Here is a 12,606-nt window from a genome sequence, read left to right on the forward strand (position 1 = left end):
AAAATCCAACTAAGTGCAAATGTATATACCTATCCCCTCTCCTCCTTTAAATCTTTCAGAACTTGGGGCAATCACAAACAAGGCACGATTAACGTGCACGCACTAAACACTTACTGTAACAAAACTAAATCAAGCAAAAAGAAACAAAACACACAAGCAGAATCAAACCAAAAAGTCTCTCTCCCCGCTGGCAGTAGCATGCTCCTTATGTAGGGCTCCTCCAGGTGTCAGGCATCAGGATGATGAGGATCCCGCCTCACAAGGCACACCCACTCAACTCGAATGACTGACAAGCAAAACAGCCAATCAGCGACGGCCTGAGAAAGGAAGAGAGACAAAAGAGACCAAAAAGAGAAACACAGAAAACACCCAAAAACAATATAAACGTCCCTAAGGACGTAACACGCTTTTCTCTGGATAACATAAACATACAACAAAACTGAGAAAACAGCTAGCATTTAAATAAAGCATTAGAAAAGCCTCTGATCATCATAGCAACGTGGATATGCTCTGCAATTCAGCACTCCAGTAAAGTCATGTTTTAAAAAAAAAAATTATAGCACTTAAAATCAACCATGCTTTACCGTATTAAACATAAAAAAAGTGTCTGTGACTTGTTTCATCAGAAGTGCGAGCCGGGGCAGACTCGGATGACCAGCCACCCCGGACTTTAGACACCACCGTGAGGAGCCAACACCACAGGTCCGCAACAAATGGACAACGCAGACAAGAGATAATTTCAAAGGAATAACAATCTTTATTGAACACAATTTATCAATGAGCACAAGCGTGATAGACTTCCGTGTCTTCTAGGTCTTCTTCAGCTACGGTTAGGTACTGATCGAACGTCGCAGCTTCGCCCTGACGGCGACTTCGCCAATGATACGGCTCGCTTCAGGACTCGGACGGTGAATAGACAGGTAAGGGTTCTTCTCTATACAGAATACTCTCGTCAGTGCACAGTAGTGGGGCGTTAATTCCAAGCTTACTTCACCAGCAATGCTGCATTCTTCAGGACTCGGACGGTAAGTAGGAAGGTAAGGATTCTTCTCAATACAGGATACTTTCGTCGATGCACAGTAGTGGGACAATGATTCAGGAGCTTACTTCACCAGCGATGCTGCATTCTTCAGGACTCAGACGGTGAGTAGACAGGTAAGGGTTCTTCTCAGTACACAGTACTTTTGTCGGTACACAGTAGTGAGACAGTGATTCAATAGCTTACTTCACCAGCGATGCTGCATACTTTCAAACTCAGACGGTAAGTAAAAGGTAAGGATTTTCCCACAACCATTACATTTACATTTACATTTATTCATTTAGCTGACGCTTTTATCCGAAGCGACTTACAATTGCTATATATGTCAGAGGTCGCACGCCTCTGGAGCAACTAGGGGTTAAGTGTCTTGCTCAGGGACACATTGGTGTCTCACAGTGGATTCGAACCCGGGTCTCTCACACCAAAGGCATGTGTCTTATCCATTGCGCCACCACCACCCCTGTCAACAACCATATGTTCCTTCCTAGAGCTCACAACCAAGGAGAGAGTGGATTAAGAGGAGGTTTCAGTGAGGCGTTATAGTACTCAGACGGCTCGAAAGAGGATAACACAGAAAGATACTTCAACTCAGCTGTATCACTCCGAAATTCTAATGGAGAGCAGGTATAATCACTTCTCACAAACGTATAAGCAGGGGTTGCAGCCGCTTCTCAGCAAAAGCACACCGCACTCGTGTTCACTTCAAATCCACAGCAATGAGTCAATGTGTATCAATAAGACAAAAGCACTGCAATTCACTCACACAATAAGGCTGATCAGAGACCTCAATCCCTTCGTTACACTCTCGTGGGAGATATTCAATACTCCATTCCTCTTCAGCACACTCTGAAACGCACAACTTCCCCAACAGTCAGATTTACATTCACTGCATCCTCTTCAAGCTTTTCAAAAGTTCATAAGATGAAATCAGTTCACTTAACTCTCTCTCCACAGCGCAGATCCAATCAATAAATCAGTCCAGCAGATTCCCACGGACGAACTCCGATCCAGCAGACTTCATCAGGAGACCTTCACATCCAAACAACTTCCCCCGAACAAGCGTGTGCCCAGAACTACTCCACAGAACCCAACTGCACGAAATATGGCGTTATTTTTATGTCAAAAGTTATGAGCGTGTAAGACATGCTCACGAGCACATTATGTTATTTCACACGCGTAAAAATGAACCTTCAGCTGGCATGATAAAAGTACTCGCGCACAAATTCAACAACCGAGAGGTGTAGGTAGCTGCAAGCGAGCGCCTGGCATACTCTCATAGGTTAACTCTGCTTGTACAGTGGAATCCTGCTCGCGCGCGGCGGGCTTCTGCTCGCGGAGTGCTGTTTTGCTCGCGCAGTGGATTTCTGCTCGCTCAGCTGATTTCTGCTCGCTCGAGTCTACATGACTTTTGACAATTTGGGGGCGGAAACCAAGGAGGGCACTGACCCTCTTATGATTGGTCACTTTCATCATGGAAAATCTTGGGAAATCCTAACCCCGCCCACCTTCTGACGCAGCGCGCGTCACTCAGCTCGCTCTGCTACTCCAGCTATCTCTGTGTATATTTTAGACAACGAAATATGTGATAAAACACCATACTAACTATTTTCGTTTTCATTTAAAGAAATCTTAAACATGATAGCCACACAAATGTGGTTCAGGCAACGCGTATTGATTATATTCACTGCACATAACGTTTGCCTATTTATAAAAAACAAACAAAATATAAAACACAAACCTGCCTCTTTTCGTTTTAAATATAATATAAAACCATTAAACATTTTAATATGGTCCAGGCAATATGTGCATTTGTACCAAACAACAGATTTTGCAGTAAACAACATTACAGTTTTTAAAATGTTTACATACAATTATTACAATTTAAAATGACAAAACTCAACCCAGTCTCTTTTTGTTAAATTTCAGTTTTTATCAATATTAGCCATTATAAAAGTATAAGTAAAAGGTATAAGAAGCTAAAGCCCTGCATTTCAGCCCGAGCCCGACGGGCCCCGACTTTTTTACCCCTAGGGCCGGGCTTCGGGCCAATTTTCACGTCATAGTTCACATGCGGGCCGGGCCTCGGGCCTTTTTTGGGTTATCCTTCTTTTTATATTTTTAGACATTAATTAAAAAAATATGAGAAGTTGACGTCGACGATAGAAAAACAAACATAGAAAGACATTTAATAACCTCATAACTTTCATAATCGTAAAATTACACTGACATATGATTGATGACAGTCTCACGCACGCACGCACGCACGCACACACAGAAGGTTTCCCGTCAGCGCAACCAACGATTCACCTCATGTGCAAATAATGGAGAATATTAAGAGAAAAATCGCAGAGTGATAGAAGAGAGGACTGGGTTAAAATCTTCCACTGTGGATGCTATTCTTTTTCTCCACGATGCTCTGTAAGAGACTGTTCTAACTTTTCGTTTGATTGGACTTTATTTCCGTTTAACTGTTGGAAACTACTGGAAAAAAGAATGGCCATGTTCTGTGGTGCATTTTTTAGGTAAGATAACCTGCAAGTTTGTTTTTGATTTATTTAATTTAATTTGTTTAGATTGGCTATTGCTCATTTCGTTTGGGAGCGCTGTTGCGAGCAACCTGAGCCTGCCTCAGTATTTAAAAAAAAAATTACTCACTGTGGTTTAAGAAATAAACATTAAACTAACTGTCTGTGTGATATGCTTGAAGTGTTTTATATCTATGGATTTTATTGTAGCCAAGTAAAGTATTAGCGTTGATTTGAGAGGCTAAATTGATCAAACATGTTTTACTCTGTTGGCTCGGCTTGCTTGGTCGTCATTTTTTTTTTTTTTTTTAATGCTCCAAACATTTGTCTAAATTAACTTAATAAAGAAATGAAATGAAAAGAAAAGAAGCATAACGAACAAAACGGACATATTTTAATGGCTGCAAATAGGGCAGGCTGCCGCTGTAAAAAAAAAAAAATAGGGTCGGGCTCGGGCCTAGATTTGAGGCCCGTGCAGGGCTCTATAAGAAGCTATACAAATAAAGCTATACATATAAGCTATTTATCTTTACCGTTGTATGGTTAGATTAGAACGCTGACTTTGTATGTTTGACTGAATTGTTTGCTTTATTTGTATAGCTTCTTATACCTTTTATAAGAAGCTATAAAGCAAACAATTCAGTCAAACATACAAAGTCAGCGCTTTAAAAAAAACATTATGGCTATTATTGATAAAAACTGAAATTTAACAAAAAGAGACTGGGTTGAGTTTTGTCATTTTAAATTGTAATAATTGTATGTAAAAAAATGTTGTTTACTGCAAAATCTGTTGTTTGGTACAAATGCACATATTGCCTGGACCATATTAAAATGTTTAATGGTTTTATATTATATTTAAAACGAAAAGAGGCAGGTTTGTGTTTTATATTTTGTTTTTTTATAAATAGGCAAACGTTATGTGCAGTGAATATAATCAATACGCGTTGCCTGAACCACATTTGTGTGGCTATCATGTTTAAGATTTCTTTAAATGAAAACGAAAATAGTTAGTATTATTGGGTTTGGAATTGGGAATTAGAATTTTATCTCTTAGGACTGTAGGATAAGCAACACTCGCCCTGGATGGGCCTATCAGAACCCAGGAACTTAGTCAACCACAGTTATTTCCTTTGATGTCTTTACTGAAGCATTTGTTTGTGTGTGGTCTGTACAAAGATAAATAAAAATTACAATAAGTAAATAATACAGATTTAAGATACAATTATTTAACAATCCAATATGGTAAACAATAGTACAATCCGTGTGGAGAATACAAAAGCTTCTTTATTAGCCATATTAGCCTCTGAATAGGCCATTTAACTACCCAGCAAACACAGAACGTTCCCCTAACGTTCCCGTTTGGTTCCCATTTGGTTATTTTTTTGGGAACCAAACAAGAACGTTCTGGGAACGTTCCCTGTAGGTTATTTTTAGGATCTATGTTTATAACATTAAGGGAACGTTCCCAGAACGTTCCCTGTAGGTTATTTTTAGGTTTAAATTTATAACCTAAAGAGAACGTTCTGGGAACATTCCCTGTAGGTTATTTTTAGGATCTATTTTTATAACTTTAAGGGAACGTTCCCAGAACGTTCTCTTTAGGTTATAAATTTAAACCTAAAAATAACCTACAGGGAACGTTCTGGGAACATTCCCTGTAGGTTATTTTTAGGATCTATTTTTATAACTTTAAGGGAACGTTCCCAGAACGTTCCCTGTAGGTTATTTTTAGGTTTAATTTTATAACCTAAAGAGAACGTTCTGGGAACGTTCCCTGTAGGTTATTTTTAGGTTCTATCTGCATAACTTTAAGAGAACGTTCCCAGAACGTTCCCTGTAGGTTATTTTTTAGGTTTAATTTTATAACCTAAAGAGAACGTTCTGGGAACGTTCCCTGCAGGTTATTTTTAAGTTCTATTTTTATAACTTTTTATAACCTCCAAATCCGAGACCATGGTCCTCAGTCGGAAAAGGGTGGTTTGCCCACTTCAGGTTGGTTCAGTTCCTGCCTCAAGTGGAGGAGTTTAAGTATCTTGGGGTCTTGTTCGCGAGTGAGGGAAAGATGGAACGGGAGATTGACAGACGGATCGGTGCAGCTTCTGCAGTAATGCGGCCGATGTACCGGTCTGTCGTGGTGACGTCCAACCAAGTTTTATAACTTTAAGGGAACGTTCCCAGAACGTTCCCTGTAGGTTATTTTTAGGTTTAATTTAATTTTAATTTTAATTTAATTTAATTTCTTAAACCAATTGAATGGTTTGCAATGTTTTGTGCTTTAACACCATTTATCAAATGCTTAATTAAATGACCATTATCAGGCAGTAGATAATGCCTAAGTAATCAATAACTTTGCTCATTGGTAGGCAGTCTTTTTTAGTTAATTATTTTTAGGTTTTATTTGTATAACCTAAAGAGAACGTTCTGGGAACGTTCTCTGCAGGTTATTATTTTAATATCACTTAACAGGCAGATTACCAACTGACAACGTCGTCAGTACGGTCCCCTAAGATTATAAGATAACCAACAACGTTAGATCTATTCGCAATAACTTTTTATTAATGATATTTTAAATTATGTTATACATTTTAATTCTATTGCTGCGTCCCAATTCGCATACTATCCGTCCTAAATAGTATGCGAAACTAGATTTAGTACGTCCCAAATCGTAGTATGTTGAAATGAGTATTCCAAAGATACCCGGATGGTCTACTATTTCCGGTTAGAATTCGAAGTGCAGATCAATGCACACTCTAACGGCTAATATTGCCCACAACTCATTGCGTGCGGGAGGGAGGAGCTTTCTGGTGATGGTGGTGATGTAGACATGGCAGTCGGATGCAGCAGCGGAGATGCGCCCTCAGTTTTTAAGTGTAAGAATTCAAATGTTTAACCCTAATTAAAGTTATATTTTATTGTCTCGTAATATTAATGGGTTTATGTTGTGCCAAAAAAGTACCGTGTTTATCTTGTAGGGTTCGATGAAGATACTGAGCGCCTCATTGCAGGCTACAAAACAATAAATAAAAAGGCTCTAGTGTCATGCAAGTGTCTTTTTATGTATTTCTTTTGATGTTTCTGTCTGACTTATTTGTAGAAATACTGTGGCTGTACAAATGTTAACTTTATCAGTCCAACCAAAGAAACATGGTTACTACACTTTTACTATAGTAAAAGCATGGTTCATTTTCATCGGGGTATTTTAGTATTATACATAACTTAAGTATAAGATTAAGTATAAAATACGTTAAACAAAAGTTACACTATAAACTTTAAATATTTTAACTCAGAAAATAAGTAGCTTTCGTTACACACATGTGCACATGAACGTCAGAACCAGCAGCCTCACAAACGACCTGCGTTTGGTTGATCTACGACGACGCCCTGCTTCCAGTGGCGGTTCTAGAGGGGGGGCCGGGGGGGCCAGTGCCCCCGTCTCACCAAGCTTGGCCCCCCCTCTGGCCCCCCTAAATTTGGAATCGTAAAATCACACCAAACAACTGCGCATTTTATCAGTTGCGGTGCCTTCATCTATAGGCTACACTGCAGCACGACGTATATTCACATCAAATGTTAACGCAGAGGAACGGGACACTGCAGTTCACAAAACTTCCTTATTTGCATGTGCTTTAAAGCCTTGCTGGTTAAACATGTCATTCGCTGCTGATGCGCTGTTCAAATATGCGCTTTAGTGAGCGCATACACTCGACGCGCACATGCACTAAAAGCCTGTTACTGGACTAAGTTATCTTTTGAGTCTTATATTGCGCTAATACTGTCCAATACAGACAATGTTTACATAAACAAAGTTGGTTATGTCTAAAGTGAAAGCAAACAGAGAAAATTAATTAAAATCTGCTTGTCATATGCGTGTATATTAGACGTGTCGCGTGCAGTTCTTAAAGAGACAGTAGCCCTAATAATAAACATGCTGCCGCTTGTCCTTAAAGAGATAGTTCACCCAAAACCAAACAGTTGCTGGTCCCCATTGACTTCCATACATAGTAGGAAAAAAATATACTATGGAAGTCACAGGGGTACATCAACTGTTTGGTTACTCACATTCTTTCAAATAACGTTTATTTTCAACAGAAGAAAGAAACTTATTCAGGTTTAAAACAACTTAAGAGAGTAAATTATGACTTTTTGGGGGGAGAACTATCCCTTTAATGTTAATAAAACAACAAAACACACAGAGGAAATCATTCACTGCTCTTGACTGAGAACTTTAAGTCTGTTGTGTTTTATTTTCATATGTGTTCATTTAATTACTTTCTTCAATTCTACTGTTAAATACACCTATAGCTGAAAAAATAAAGCACTGTTTATTTCATTTGTATATTAAGTTGTGTATGTGTAATATGTATCTCTGTTCTTAATTTTTATAACAAAAAAATAGTGACAAAGATTTTTATTTTTGCCACTTTGGCCTAAATGTCTGCCATTCTTTTTTATTAATATTTTGTTACCTATATTTTGTTACCTATAAGGCTTTGCTTTTAAAATAGGGACATTAGTTTGGCTGTAATGCTCAATCACATGCAAAATAGTAAAAACAACATGAAATAAGAATCGTGATAAAATCGTGATTTTCCTGAAAAAAAAAAAAAAATTGTGATATGATATTATTGCCATATCGCCCACCCCAGGTGTAAAAAAGTGCCTAGATGTGCAGATGCTAAAAATGTGTTATTATTGATCATTATATCACACTACAATTAAACATACTGAAACATTCATTTGAATTGAAATTGTTTTATTAGCTTAGCTAATATAATTTATTAGCTTTTTCTAGAGTTTGCAGTCATGCATGACATGGTGAAAAATGACTTGAAATAATACTGAAAATAGGTTAAGATGAATGTTAAAGGTGTGCCCCCTAAAAGCACAAGTGGCCCCTGCCTGGCCCCCCCAGTTACTGTGGTCTAGAACCGCCACTGCCTGCTTCACTCCTACATTTGGTAAAACACATTGTAAATGTTTTGTGGAAAAAAAGATGGGAATAGTAAATAAAATTATATTGGATATATAAGAATGAATGAAATGTCAAATGTTTTGTTAACAGTCGCGGTATGCGTAACTAGGCAACCACGTTCTCGTTTACGTTGCATGACGTCATCGAAGTATGTCCCAGAACGTGCATACTCTTTTGCTACACACTCAAAAGTATGTACTTTTTCATCACAAAAAAAGTACATACTTTTAGGTCGTAGTATAAGTAGGCGAATTGGGACTCAGCCATCATGTTTATTTAAATGCTGCGTGACTTTGAAGTGTTTTAATGCGCATGCGCGGAATCAAACACTGGAGCGCGCACGTGAGCTGCGCAAGGGCAGATGGAAACCAGAAACGTCATCAACAACTGACAAACAACAAAACTCCCGTCTGTCGCTGTTGGTTTCACTGCTTTCAGGTAAGTTTAGTCAACAAAATCTCACAAATAATACACACAAACGTCCCTGACACATTTCTTACGTGTAATTGACACGCTTCTGTTGAATATTTACTTTAAAGAAATGGTTTTGTGTCTTTGAAAAAGTCCGTTAGCATCTAAGCTAACCGGTTTCAGAAGAGAACGTTAGGCCTAAGTTACGTTAAGTTAAGGTCTTATTTATGAAAGTTTGGGTTTTTAAACACATATTTAGTGTAGATAACAGTTTTTTTTATAGTTTTGCTGGTAATTTGTCAATGGGTGATTGGAAGTAAGCTAATTTATTTAACCTAAAAGAATGCACTGTATTGTTAACTTAATCAGTGACGTCACTTACCAATATTGCTAAAATGTGATTTCAGAATAGCGAGAGAAAAAAAAAATCCTCTACAACAAGGGGTGAGTTATTGTTTAATCATGATAATAATTCCATATGCATTTATTTCACAATATATTATCTTAAGATTTTTATATATTTATCTTTTCTGCATTTCACCTCTGTTCTAGCTTGGTTCCTTTTATTAAACCAATCCCATGTAATATTGTTGGCTCTGTGACAAATAGCTTGTTATGTTCCTAGATCATCATGCTGTGATGGCCTGCTGCACCCCCTGTCCAAGACAATCTCCATGGCTATGAACCATATGACTAGTAAGCAAAACCACCTCAAACATACAGTGCACTACTGTTCAAAGGTTTGGGGTCTGTAAGATTTATGCTTTTGAAATAAGTCTCACATTTTAAAATCATTAACCCCAGGGTTTTTCAGTGAGATTGTCCTTGAGAAGCCTGTAGGCTAAATAATCAGCTAAATAATAGGTGACTAATACAGTATTATAATGGTCATAGTTATAATAATAATTCATTTAACTATTATGATAACATGATATCCTGATCATTAGTATATTTTATTTTATTTCTTTAGGTCTGTTTTGAATTATGTTGGCCAATGAGACTGACACCATACTGTCCAACTCAAAGGTATTTATGTATTTGTATGTTTTTTTTTATTGATCAATACTGAAATTCTTTGTACTTTTAAATGCTGAATGTGGTTCAGGGGGTCGACAACTTTAGGCAGTTATTTTTCACAGATATCTTGGGCAGCTGTGGCTCATACTCTTAGCCTTTAAAAATGTTTGAATTGATATCCCCAATGCAATATCAGGGGGTAAATATATCATTAGAGTTCTTAAAGTTATGGCTTTGCTCTTGTTACCAGATGAGATATAATCCCTATTGTTTGGCCCTGTGATTCTTCAGGACAAGACCTTGATGCCATCCATAGTCAGTAGATGAAGAAGGTAAGTTTAGCCCATCTTGTCAAAATGCCCATCTTGGCGAGTTTCCTCGTAAACAGTCTTGTGTGTTTTAAACAGAAAGAAAACAGATGCGTGTCATTTATATTAGGTCTGCGCATTCGTCTTAAAGGGACAGTAGCCTAACGCAGGGGTTCCCAAACTTTTTCGTTCTAGGACCCACCTAGACAAGTATAATCAATCTCAAGACCCACTTGCACTGGTGCTACCAACTTTCTCAGTTGGGCGCACCAGCATGATTTGGTTGCACATTTTTCTTTTTTTTTGCTACATGCCATGGGATTAATCAATGCATGCTGATGGTCTTAATCTGCATTCCCTAGTTTTGCACTGATGTAAAAAGACTGACAGTGACAAGCCTTCATGTTAGCAAAATATTATAAACTTTTAACTCTTAAAAAAACTTTTAAAAACATATGTGTTCTTTAATGTTTGATTATAATTTTACCGTCTTCACATAGGGATGGGAAATGATACGATTTTATCAATAATAATAATGCCACTGACGATTCTGATTATCGATCCGATTCTTTAACGATTCTCTTATCGATTCTTGATAGCACTGTGTGGAAAAATGTAGTCATATGCTTTAAAAAAAACAAAAAAACAAGGGGTTTTATTTATTTTAAAGCAGGGGTCACCAAACTTTTTTCTCTGGGGGCCACATTATCGTTCCTGACTGTGATGGGGGGGCCGGGTCAGCTATATAACATAGAATTGTATGACCCAGACCAAAATGACCACCAGCAGGCCTCATTGTGTAGTAGAGATTACTAGCCTGGCACAGCCATCCCCACTACTATATCAACACTTGATTCCTGGCACATATTTGTTTATCTTTACTAGTGGTTTGCAAAAGTAGTAATCGAGTCTTCACACTTTGTTTTAATTAAAGTTATTCTTCACTTTAAAAATAATCATTGGTCCACTATTCTTTGAAAACTCTGCACTCTCTATTAGGGGTGGAACGGTACACAGAAGTCACGGTTCGGTTCATACCTCGGTTCAGACATCACGGTTCGGTACGAGTTCGGTACAATGGAGGGAAAAGCAAAACAGAACTGCAGAAGGCTTGTGCATGTCTCAGGCTGTCCCACCAAAGGAAAATAAATTACTTAAGCCTTGTATTTTTTTAAATAAGTTTTATTAATAAAGTAAAGGCATAGAACCAGTTTATTTGTAGTGCACTGACAGTAGTTTTATATAATTAGTTTATTAATTAAATTAATAAAAAGACAAAAAGACCTTGAGATATGTTTGGTAATTGTACCTGAATGAATTGAAAATTAATTTGCTACATTTCAGAATAATATATTTGTTTTCTTTAAAATTTTAATTCACAGTAACTTAAACACTTTGCAGTTTGAATGATGTCCTGTAAAAACGAAATGACGGAGTATGTTTTTATGTTTCTACTGTTCGATCACACCCGCGCCTCACTCACACACACACACAAATATAAGTAAACACTTTGCGACTTTTCGATCGCACCCACACCTCTCTCTCAACATATTCAAGCATTGCAATCTTTACATCGCATTCGCAGCCTGCTTCAGAGCTTCAGAGCTAAGGCGGACCTACAGATTAGGTGTCCCTAAAGAACCCGCGTATCTAACAGTAGTTCCGCATTGCATTCATTAATTTGCACGCAAGTTTTATTTATATTTATATAATAGGCCATGACGACTTTTGGGGATTGCCTCATAGGGCCGGTTAAAGTAGTGGGGGGCAGAGGGGCTTGGGGGCCAGTCAAAAGGGGGTGGCGGGCCTGAGTCGGCCCGCGGGCCTTAGTTTGGTGACCCATGTTTTAAAGCTTGAGTAAGCAAACTGTACTTTTTATGTAATTTATGTAATCAATAGAACTTTATTGTAAAGTGTTACTGATTCAAACGTCTCCTGAGTTCACTGTTGGAAAGATCAGTTGTCCATTCATTAAAGCAGCACTCAGTAGCTTCGGGACTTCTTCGCTGTATTCTCGCTTTTTGCTCGCAGGTTTCTCTCTAGAGCTCCCCCCACAGCTTCGGAATAGATATTTGACAACACTGTTGTAAAAACTCGTTGTTGATTCTCAGACACCAGAGGCTATAGATCAACGACATCAAAGCAGATGGGACGTTCTTTAAAACGTCTTCTTCATTCGGGTTCGGACAGCGTGAGGGAGCGCAATAATGACAGCATTTTAGCAGATTTCTTTTGGCCGTAAAGCAATTGTTTACATCGCGAGACCTGATATCACGCGAGACTTCCTGACGCAGCGGCCGGCGGCCCGCCGGCTCAAAGTTGCAAGTGCGTATT

At 38.2% G+C, this 12,606-nt stretch overlaps 1 protein-coding gene across 2 annotated transcripts in view; it reads left to right on the forward strand.

Annotated features, from left to right (window-relative positions):
- The first annotated feature begins 8,833 nt into the window (after nt 1-8,833).
- The window catches only part of LOC309476075 (uncharacterized protein), a 110,470-nt gene continuing 106,697 nt past the window's right edge, over nt 8,834-12,606 (forward strand). Inside the window, exons 1-5 of one of the 2 annotated variants that reach the window (XM_082139234.1) lie at nt 8,834-8,974; nt 9,355-9,391; nt 9,573-9,643; nt 9,918-9,973; nt 10,256-10,296. The gene's annotated coding sequence lies outside the window, so the exon portion shown is untranslated. Of the gene's footprint in view, nt 8,975-9,354; nt 9,392-9,572; nt 9,644-9,917; nt 9,974-10,214; nt 12,065-12,606 lie in introns of those variants that run through there. The other variant, XR_014197921.1, reaches the window with a different exon arrangement.

Source organism: Leuciscus leuciscus (assembly GCF_965113295.1).
Source record: "Leuciscus leuciscus genome assembly, chromosome: 15".
Classification (NCBI taxonomy): domain Eukaryota; kingdom Metazoa; phylum Chordata; class Actinopteri; order Cypriniformes; family Leuciscidae; genus Leuciscus; species Leuciscus leuciscus.